The 10,131-nt window shown below is 47.6% G+C and overlaps 1 pseudogene across 1 annotated transcript; it reads left to right on the top strand.

The window, feature by feature from the left end:
- The first annotated feature begins 8,982 nt into the window (after positions 1 to 8,982).
- Positions 8,983 to 9,769, top strand: LOC311529452 (olfactory receptor 6F1-like; annotated as a pseudogene). Its single transcript has one exon. The product of its transcript is annotated as an olfactory receptor 6F1-like (transcript).
- Positions 9,770 to 10,131: the final 362 nt, after the last annotated feature.

Raw genomic sequence — 10,131 nt, 5'->3', positions numbered from 1 at the left:
AATCCCCCACAACCCTTGGTAAGTAGCTGGGAGCAGCTTACATGCCAGAGGTTGTGCGTGAACAGCCCAGGAGTGGGGGTTCTCACAGCAGAGCTGGGTAAAGCTGGCTCCCAGACTCAAGGTGACCTAGCAGATCACCAGTCTAGATAACACCAGAGGGGAACATCACAATGTCTAATATTTTCTTTCAAACCCAAGTCCTCTGGATCATACTGGCTGTTTGGTTTATTGATTGGACTAGCAGATGTCACAGTTGATCAATGGGATCAGGTAGGATATCATCTGATCCAGGGGAATTGTCAGTGTTGTGTGTTTGGGGCAAGACAGCCAGGACAGAGCAGGTTGTAACTCATTATTGTCATGCACTGGCGGAGCGGGGAAGTATTTGGGGTCAGGAATAGTAGGGGTATTGTGGGTCAGGACTGAGGTACATCAGCAGACCTGTGAAGGGAGCCAGGGCTGGAATAGCAGGGGGCTGCAGGTTGGGATTGAGGGTCACTGGCATAGCTGTGAGAGGAACAGGGCTGGGACACCAGAGGCCGTGGATCTGGATTGCAGTGCATCTGCAGAACTGTGTATGTGAATGTCCAGAGGTGAAATAACAGGTGGCTGCAGGTTAGAATTAACAGGCATTGGCAGAGGTGAGGGTTGGGGGGAGCCCAGGGCTGGGGTAGCAGCAGGTCTGTGTTTTGGCATTGAGGTTATCAGCAGAACTGTGTGAATGAGAGAGTGAGCAAGCCTAGAAATGGAACAGCAGGGGGCTGCAGGTTAGGACTCAGGGTCATTGGCAGAGCTGTGGGGAGGGGGGAGCCCAGGACTGAGATAGAAGGGGACTGCAACTCAGGATTGAGGGGCACTGGCAGAGCTCTGTGTGTGTGTGTGCGCTCACACGTGTGTGTGATGGAGCAGGAATTTTTCATATTTTAGATTAATAGTGTGTTGCCTCAGTTTCCCGTATGTGGTGTATAGTTAACTATGTGGTGGGAAATGGTTGTTTACACTTTGCAGAGACACAGGTGTGTGGCCTGGGCCCCTATGCCCATGGAGAAGTCAATGGCCAGTCCAATTGCCCGAACATTTGGCACCTAGCAACAAGTGACATAGATGTCCCACCCTCCTTAGGAGGCCAGGCGGGTGTAATCAGTGGAGAACAAAGAATTGAGGAGGAGCTGGGGGGAGGGAGGTGTTGTTAACTGTGGGCTGATGGAGACATGGAGATGCTTCTGGACTGAGACTAAAGGAGGGCAAGAGGGGTCTGGGCTCTGGGGCTGACCATCTTTTTGTACTCCATATTAAGTAAGGACTTTCTATGCTGTGTTCCAGACATTTTACACGGCTGTCTGAGAGTCACTGCAGACTAAGGGAGGTGAGGGTTCATGGCTCCTTTTGGGTGTGCAAGTCTCCCTTAGGTGTCCAACTCAGGTGGACTCACTGCAGGGAGCTCACAGCGTGACGTAGGGGTGCTGAAGGCTCTGAGATTCAGTCCCAGGAGATGCTGAAGTCAAGTGGCTTATCCTAGTGAGCATGTGACCCTAAGGGGGCTGACACACTGAAGGAATCCTCCCACAAATTGTTACATAGCTGTTCAAGACAGACATGCCATTTCTCATGAATTTACTGTTGATAGACACGATTTCTAAGTCAAATTAAGCCTCACTCAGGATCTCATGGTAGAACTCTCAAATCTCAGGATTTTTTTCCTGCCGGTGTGATTTGCATGAAGTTTCTCATTTTGCCCAAGTACAGCAGCCCCACCAGAGAAAGCTCCATCTCCTCCCTCCAGTACAGTGCCCGGAACCAGTCCAGCAGCTTGGTGAACAGTACCAGCATCCTGCCCGCTGCTGTCATTCAGCTTGCTCTGGGTGGGTCCACGCCGCCTCCCCCGGCCCAGCCCAGGGAGGAGACTCTGGGCCCCGCCGCCACCACCACTGTTCCCTGCTGACCAGGAGGCTCCACTGAGCCTAGTTGGCCAGTCTGTCCTCCAGCTTCCTCCATGGGCCAGGCCTGCTTCTGACCACATCTCAGACTGGGCCTGGCCCTGGCCTTGGCCTTCCCACCCCAAGGCCTAACCCCCCGTACCCCCCATCCAGACTGGGACTGCCTTCTACACCCCTGTCTGTGGGGCCTAACACCCCCCACCCTGGGTCTGCACTCGGCCCCCCCACATCCCAGGCCTGCCCCCTTCACCCCCTCTGTGGGGCAAAACTCCCACAACCCAAGGCCTGGCCTGACCCCTGCACCCTCAAACCAGGGCCTTGCCCCCGCCTTGCCTCCAGGGCCAGGACTACCCCTCCACACACACACACTCAGGGGCCTAACCTCACCCCTCCAACTCAGACTGGGTTTGCCCCCCGCCACCTCAGGGTCTTCCCCTCTTCCTCCCCCCCCCCCCTACCCTTTTCAGGTAACCAAGGTTTGCTTGCACAAGATATCACTGTATCACCTTCAATTAAGATGTCCAGTGACCTCCAGCATTTGGACTCTGACTAATTAGAATGTAGCATCATTGTTAATTGAGAATCTGTCATCGTCACCTTAAACTGAGCCGCACCTTAAACTGAGCAACATGGTGCTAACAGGGAGGAGTTTTTAAAAGTCTGCTATAAAGTGTTTTCAGGTGCAGCAATAGAGTTTTTGTAAAGAGCTCTGACCTGTCAAAAATTAAATAGGCCTCTAATGAGGTTTGTAAGTGGTCACTATATCTATACTGATCTATGTTTGAAAAAATAGCAACTCTTGATTTGTATACCAAATCTCTTGATTTTTAAGTTTTTCTCTTGATTTATGAAACAGTGGGGTTGACAACACTGTCAAGAGCACCAGACCCGTGTGTTTGTGACTGGGTGTGAATCCAGAGATGGAGCAGCATTGTGGGTAGGGGTCTGTGGATAAGACACTGAGGACACTGGCAGAACTGGGGGTCAAGGGCAGGACAGCAAAGCTTGTCACAATCCACATATGTTGGCTGATCTCTGTCACTGAGGCCTAGAATCCTGAAATTGCCTTTCACTCACTGCACCTGGGCCCTGCTGCCTCTGCTAACCCAGTGGGAATCTCCCATTTGTTTCTCAGTTTCCTTGCAATCCACACATCCCATTACATCCCCTCACTAGATGGGACTCTGGTGGAATGTATGAAAGAAGGGATCACCTTTCACAGGAATTGGCATAACTGGCTTGACCCCTTTCACTTTACACATCAGGGGGCTACTTGACATAGGAACGAACCCTCCCCTTCCTTTGTCTAACATTAATCAATGCCTCTGACTTTCCTTGCTAATCAGCCCTGATGGGACTGCTGCCGGGACCTGCATTTCCCAACAATGTTTCCATTCTAATGGCCCTCGATGGGACCCATTAAAACGAAAAGTAACTTTGTTTCTTCCACTGGCTCTTAGTTCCTTGAGAGGTTCTTTAAATCTCCAGGCAGTGCTCAGGTCTCAGCTGGGTTTAACATTCCTCAGAGTGCTGGTTAAGACATGTGAAATTATAACAACCTGTGTGTCCTCCTATAAATCCCTATAGAGCCACAGGCACTGCATGGCTAATTGGAGAGTTTTCTTTTTAGTAACGCTGTTGCTAGCGGGGATGATTTTAATGAGCATGCAATGAAGCAGGGTGTTTTAACTGATTATTACTTTTATCTTAGGCAAGAGTCAATGAAATTAACATGTTTCAAATGAAATTGATCAGGGTTCCTTCACACTGGGGATCTGTCACAGCAAATCTGTGATCAGACCTATAGAAAGAGCAGCAGCCTGAAGGTCAAGCACTTTACAGTCTGTGGACAAACTGTTCATTGCCTCTTCTCTGATCAGCCACCAGAGACTGAGATAGCTCTTGTCTATCCCTTTGTCGCTGCTGCCCTTAGCAGAGTGTTACAGCAAGCCGCTTGTCAGCGCCAATTCCCACCTGCTTTGCCTGTGAAATTAGTTGCACTCAGAGTTAGAAGGAATATCCTTTAATTACCAAAAATCATGATGCATTTTTAAAGCTATTTTAGTGCCCATGACTGTGAAATACACCCACTTAGGAGCCCCTGCCCACTGAAGTCCACTTTCCACAGAGATGGGCCCCTTAGTAATAGATAGATAGTAAGGGAGGGGCAGGCAAATGTAAACACCATTAGGCAGGTGGACAGAAAGCTGATTAGACAGATGAACAGATGACATGGCAGATTGACAGAAGTGTAGATGGGCAATTGGAAATACAGATGGCTGGGTCAATGAGATGGATAAAAGGAAGAAAATGGAGAGACATCTCAATGGGCAGAGAGGGCAGGGTAGACAATTAGGTGGATGGACAGATGGCTATACAAATGGCCAATTAGATAATGGCCAGATGGACCATTAAGGGATGGATAGTTAGATAGATGATTAGATAGAGCAGTTGCAATACAAATTAGGATACACACACACCACTGTTCAGTGAGACAATATGCTTCAAACCTGACCGAAGGAAGCGATTTATCTAGGTCAGAACTCAGAAGTTGGTACCTACACTGTGACCATCTTCCCTTTACCTGTCTTTCGAGCCTGCCAATTAAGAGGCCAATTGGCATCCTACCCAATGCTGTGATTTTCATATGGCTACAGATCCACTTATAACTAATGACTGCCCCAGCCTGTGAAATTCACCTCTGGATCTGAGTCTCACAAAGATAATTGAGGGTGTTCAGAGCTGAGGTTTCTGTCTTAGTCTAGGAAGCTCAGTTCAGGCCCATTGCTGCTATGAATTAGATTGGTGGCACCAAGAGAGGCCAGGACAGAGCTGTAAGATGAGACACAATATCCAGTCGCTGCCAGTGATGCAAATGCTCCCACTGATCTATCAGGCAGTGGTACATTTAGCATCAGCCAGCTGCAGCAACTGCACTGGGGAGCACAGTTCTGCCTGAACATCAGTGGTACGGGGAGAAATCACACACCACAGACACACATGTGAAGGGACACACATCTAGATCCACACCCAGAGATGAACTCACACACAAACTCAGACGTGAATACACACCCATATTAAGGTGTAAGCACACATACAAAACTACTCTAACACAAACTAAATAAATCCATCACTTCCAGGTATGTCACCTTATGTCACCCGTCCTTTCACTCAGACACGTGCACTCAGTCATTTTCCCAACCATACAGTCAGGTTCATTCATGTAGCTGTCCTTATTATTTCATTCTCCATTCAAATTAATGTGCAGAACCAAAGTGGTAGTCATATCAATGAAATTGCTCCTGATTTAGGCCTTATCAAACCACTACCTCCAGCAGAGGATCTGGGCCAGCACGCTAGCTAATTCCATGCCATTTAAATATGCACAAGCCAATGAAGCTCTGTTAGTTTAGTTCCAGTGAGGGCATGGCCCTGCGAGCCATACATCTGTGTGGCTGCCCTGAACTCAGTGGACACCTGGAATTAAAGGAATGGCGGTAAGTCAATGACTGTAATTATCATTCCTTTCCCTGCAGCAATGCGGTTTTCTGCAAGTCACTCCAGCTTTGATCCCCAGATTTATTGTGCAGTAGCATGCAAAAGTTGCCAGAGCAACAGTGTGCTGGGCATTATATGTACAACCAGTGAAGGGGAGCCCACCTGACACAAGAATTGACAGGCTGTAAAACAGGGGTCTCAAAATCCTGGCCCATGGATTATCTGTGGCCTGAGAACCTCCCCACTTTGGCCTGTGGAGGAGAGACACAGGCAGACATGCTGCCAGCAATGTCTGCTGCAGGCGTTGCCCCCAGCTCCCATTGGCTGGGGGAGAGGGACAGAGATAGCATCACTAGTCGCTGGGCAGAGTCAGCCATGGAGGCAGCATCATTTTTACCCCCACAATGAATATAAATAAGTCAAAATACCAAACAACTATCTGACACACACCTTGCTGCAGTGCTGAAGGTTTCAACTGCTCAGTCACTGAGGCCAAACATCAACAAACTGACAGAACAGAAGCATTGCCACATGTCTGGCAAACTCTAAGAACTCTCTGGCAGGCAAAGAATTGTATAATGTTGTATGACAGTTTTATTATTTCTAAGAAATTTGAAATAAAAAATACAATATAAACATTTTCTTTTCTGAACACCATCTTCAGTGACATTACTAGCCTGCTGGGAGGATTTGAAGACTGGCCCTGGCCCTAAGGAAAATTGAGTTTGAGACCCCCGCTGTAAAACCTCCATTTGTCTTGGTGGGTTTATTATTATTAAAACAGCACCACCTAGTGGCTACAGTGTGCAAGGCAGGCACACTTGTCCTGAAGGGTGTATTTAGGTGAACAAGATCAACAGACTTTCCCACTGTCACACAACAGTTCAGCATGGGACTAAAGCCCAGGTTACCTCACCAGCATCCCTAGACCCTCTGCACTGGACCACACTCTCCCTCTTCATAATGCTGGAGCATGTCTGTAGCAGTTTGCAGACTCACTGGTGCAGCACCTCCTGCTGGTTGCCTTGGGAATTAACTCAATTCCAGCTCTCAGAGCAACCTCTGCTGGCCAGTGTCTCATCTACCTCAGTCCCCCGTGTCCCTCCCAGACCCCGGTGCCCTTTACTTCAAGTGTTCTGCCCCAGCAGTACCCCCACTCTCTGGGTCTTCCCTCCCAGGGGAACCCCCAACCCTCTATACCCAGTGGCTACTGCCAATCATCATCTAGCCCCCATTCTCTGGGGCAGACTGCAATGTCTGCCCATCACTGGCAAGGGGGTAGGACCAGCTGCCTCTGCCTATCCCCAGGCTGCACCTCTGCAGCCCTAGTACCTGCTTAGGCCTTTACCAAGGCCTCAGCCTCAGGTGTTACCAGGCTGGAGATCCCCCACTCCTTTTGCCCTTCCCCAGCACTGCCCAGCTTCAGATACCCTTGTTCCTCCAGGCAGCAAGGTCCATCTCTCTCCAAAGCTAAAGAGAAACTGTAACCTAGCTCCTCCCTGAGCCCTTATAACAGGGCCAGGTGTGGCCTGATTGGGTGCAGCCACAGCTGTGGCTGCCTCCCCAATCAGCCTTTAACCTTTTTTTCCAGGAGCGGGGTAACTGCCCCACTACAATGTCCCTTTACAGAACAGCAGCACACATGATACAAGCATCACTGGTCACACAGCTGTCAGAGCGTTCAGGGCCAGGAGGCCTATTAGTCATACATTGTCTTGGTAAAATCAGGGCCACTTGCATTCCTCCCATATTGCAGAATGTGCTGTCATTTCCTGGGCAAAGCTTTGGGGTGGGTTCTATTCTATGCAATATCAACTGGTTTATAAAAAAACAACAACAATGCTGTGGCTTCCAGAACTTGCTGCATCTCCTGGAACATCTAATAGTGTGATACCCGGGGTCAGATACCTGTAGGTTTATCTCTTTGACTAGGCCCAAACTAGTGGTATTGGAGTCTCTGTATTTCCTGTGTACACTATGTAGCTAGCATTTATAATGAAGATCAGAGAATGGAGAAGACATCCAGGTTAAGATTTTCAAAGGGGCCTGTCAGGGTTCCCTCCCCACTCTGAACTCTAGGATACAGATGTGGGGACCAACATGAAAGAACCCCTAAGCTTATTTCTACCAGCTTAGGGTAAAAACTTCCTCAAGGCACAAATCTCTATTTGTCCTTGGACTGAGGTATGCTGCCACCACCAAGTGTTTTAGACAAAGAATCAGAGAAAGGACCACTTGGAGTTCCTATTCCCACAAAATATTCCCCCAAGCCTACACCCCCTTTCCTGGGGAGGCTTGAAAAATAAACAAGGTGAGCACAAACCAGACCCTTGGGTTTGTAGGACCTAAAAACCCAACTGGATTCTTAAAAAACAGAACTTTATTATAAAGAAAAAAAAGTAAAAGAAGCACCTCTGTAAAATCAGGATGGAAGGTAATTTTACAGGATAATCAGATTCAAAAACACAGAGGATTTCCCTTTCAGCAAAACTTAAAAGTTACAAAAACTAGGGATAAACCTCCCTCTAGCACAGGGGAAATTCACAAGCTAAATCAAAAGATAAACTAACGCATTTCCTTGCTTGACTTACAATTTTTGTAATCTAGATGCTTAGTTCAAGTAGGGCTTTGGGAGATGTATTTTCCCTGTCCTGATTCCTCACTGACCCAAAGAGAACCAACAATGAGAACAAAGCAAAAACATTCCCTCACAGATATGAAAGTATCTTCTCCCCTTATTGGTCCTTTTGGTCAGGTGCTAACCAGGTTACCTGAGCTTCTTAACCCTTTACAGTTAAGGAGGGATTTTATGACACTCTTAGCTGTATATTTATGACAGGGCCTAATGGATTTAGATACCCAACTCCCATTGAAAGTCAGTGGGCATCAGGGATCTAATATTTCCAAAGGTATTTATGCACCTTAAAGCTCCTAGTGGGATTTAGAAAATTGCCTAAATAGGTTAAGTTCCTAGCACCAGATTTTTAAAGGCATTTAATTGAAGCTAAGTGCCTGAATACCTTTAAAAATATAGCCCCCAACTATTGACCTGCAATGGAAGTTAGACACCTGTCATAAATATAAAGGGAAGGGTAAACACCTTTAAAATCCCTCCTGGCTAGAGGAAAAATCCTCTCACCTGTAAAGGGTTAAGAAGCTAAAGGTAACCTCGCTGGCACCTGACCAAAATGACCAATGAGGGGCCCAAAATTGGGCCCATCTCTCTCTGTCTCTGTCTCTGTCTCTGTCTCTCCAAAGCCTACTAGAGGGAATGGAAAGAGTACCATTGACTTTAACTATCATCATCAGGCACTCTATAATCATGGAGCTTAGGGGATTAGAAGGCAGGAGCTCCTGGACTCTATTCCTGGCTTTTCCCTGACTCCCAGTGCATCCTTGGGCAAGAACCTTTACCCCTCTAACCTAGTTTCTTCTTATATAACAGAGGATTGCTAATGGTTAATTACTTACTACAGAGGGGCATTGGGCCCATTGCAAAGAGCACTGAAGGGAGTTCTTTCTGACCCATTGTAGAATTAAATAGCTCATGACCATCATCTCCACACCCCCCATATACTCCTTCCTCTGCAATCTCCCCTTCCTGGAGATCTGGTACTCCACGGTCTATGTCCCCAAGACAATTGCAGTCTTCCTTGGGAAAAGCAGAACCACCTCCTTCACTAGCTGCATCCTGCAGACGTACTTCATGTTCTCCCTGGGCTGCATAGAACAAATCCTCTTATCTGCCATGGCCTGTGACCACTATCTGGGAATTTGCTACCCATTGCGCTATTGCACCATCATGAACAGCAGCCTGTCCGCTCAGTTGGCCCTTGGTTCCTGGGTGTCTGGTTTTCTGGCTATGTCTAGCCCAGCATATTTGATAGCCAGGTTGTCCTTCTGTGGCTCTAATGTCATTAATCATTTCTCCTGCAGCATAGATTCCTTAGTCATATTCTCCTGCACAGACACCTTGGTGATTGAGAGGGCAGCTTTCCTCATCTTGATCATCATCATCCTGGGACCATGTCCCATAACCCTGGTCTCCTAAATTTACATCATTTCCACCGCACTGAGGATCCCCTTGGCCCAAGGCTGGCAAAAGACCTTTTCCACTTGCTCGGCCCACCTCACTGTTGTCTCTATCTGGTACGGCTCCACCATCTTCCTCTATGTCCAGCCTTCCAAACAGAGCTCCTTGAAACAAGTTTGTCAGCATTTTGAACCCTATTGTCACACCGCTGTTAAACCCCTTCAGTTACACTCTGAGAAATAAAGAGCTGAAGACGGCTTTATGGAAGACATTCAGTCGACGTGAATTTTTGAATGGCTGACCTGCTACTGAGCCTGACTCTCAGCCCATGCTCATGTTGCCTTTGGTATTTGCAAGGCTATTTAGGCATCTAAAGATTCAGATGGCACCTAGATACAATTAAATATATGGCTTCTAAGACCAATGGGAGTTATGCACCTAACCTGCTGGGGAATTTTTAAAATTTCCACATGGCACCTTCAGGAACTGACAAGCTTTTTGAAAATCTGGCCCTAAGAAGCTATCTCGAGTTCTCAGCCACAGCACATTGGAATCAATGAACATATTGCAGTTGAATTAAAAGGGCTTTCGATCACTGCCTATGTGGACATTAGCTTTAGCAATTCACATTTAGGCCCCCATCCTGATGTCATTACTCATATA

This window comes from Lepidochelys olivacea, assembly GCF_965140295.1.
Source record: "Lepidochelys olivacea isolate rLepOli2 genome assembly, chromosome: 13".
Lineage (NCBI taxonomy): Eukaryota > Metazoa > Chordata > Testudines > Cheloniidae > Lepidochelys > Lepidochelys olivacea.
This window is presented reverse-complemented; position numbering and strand designations above follow the sequence as displayed.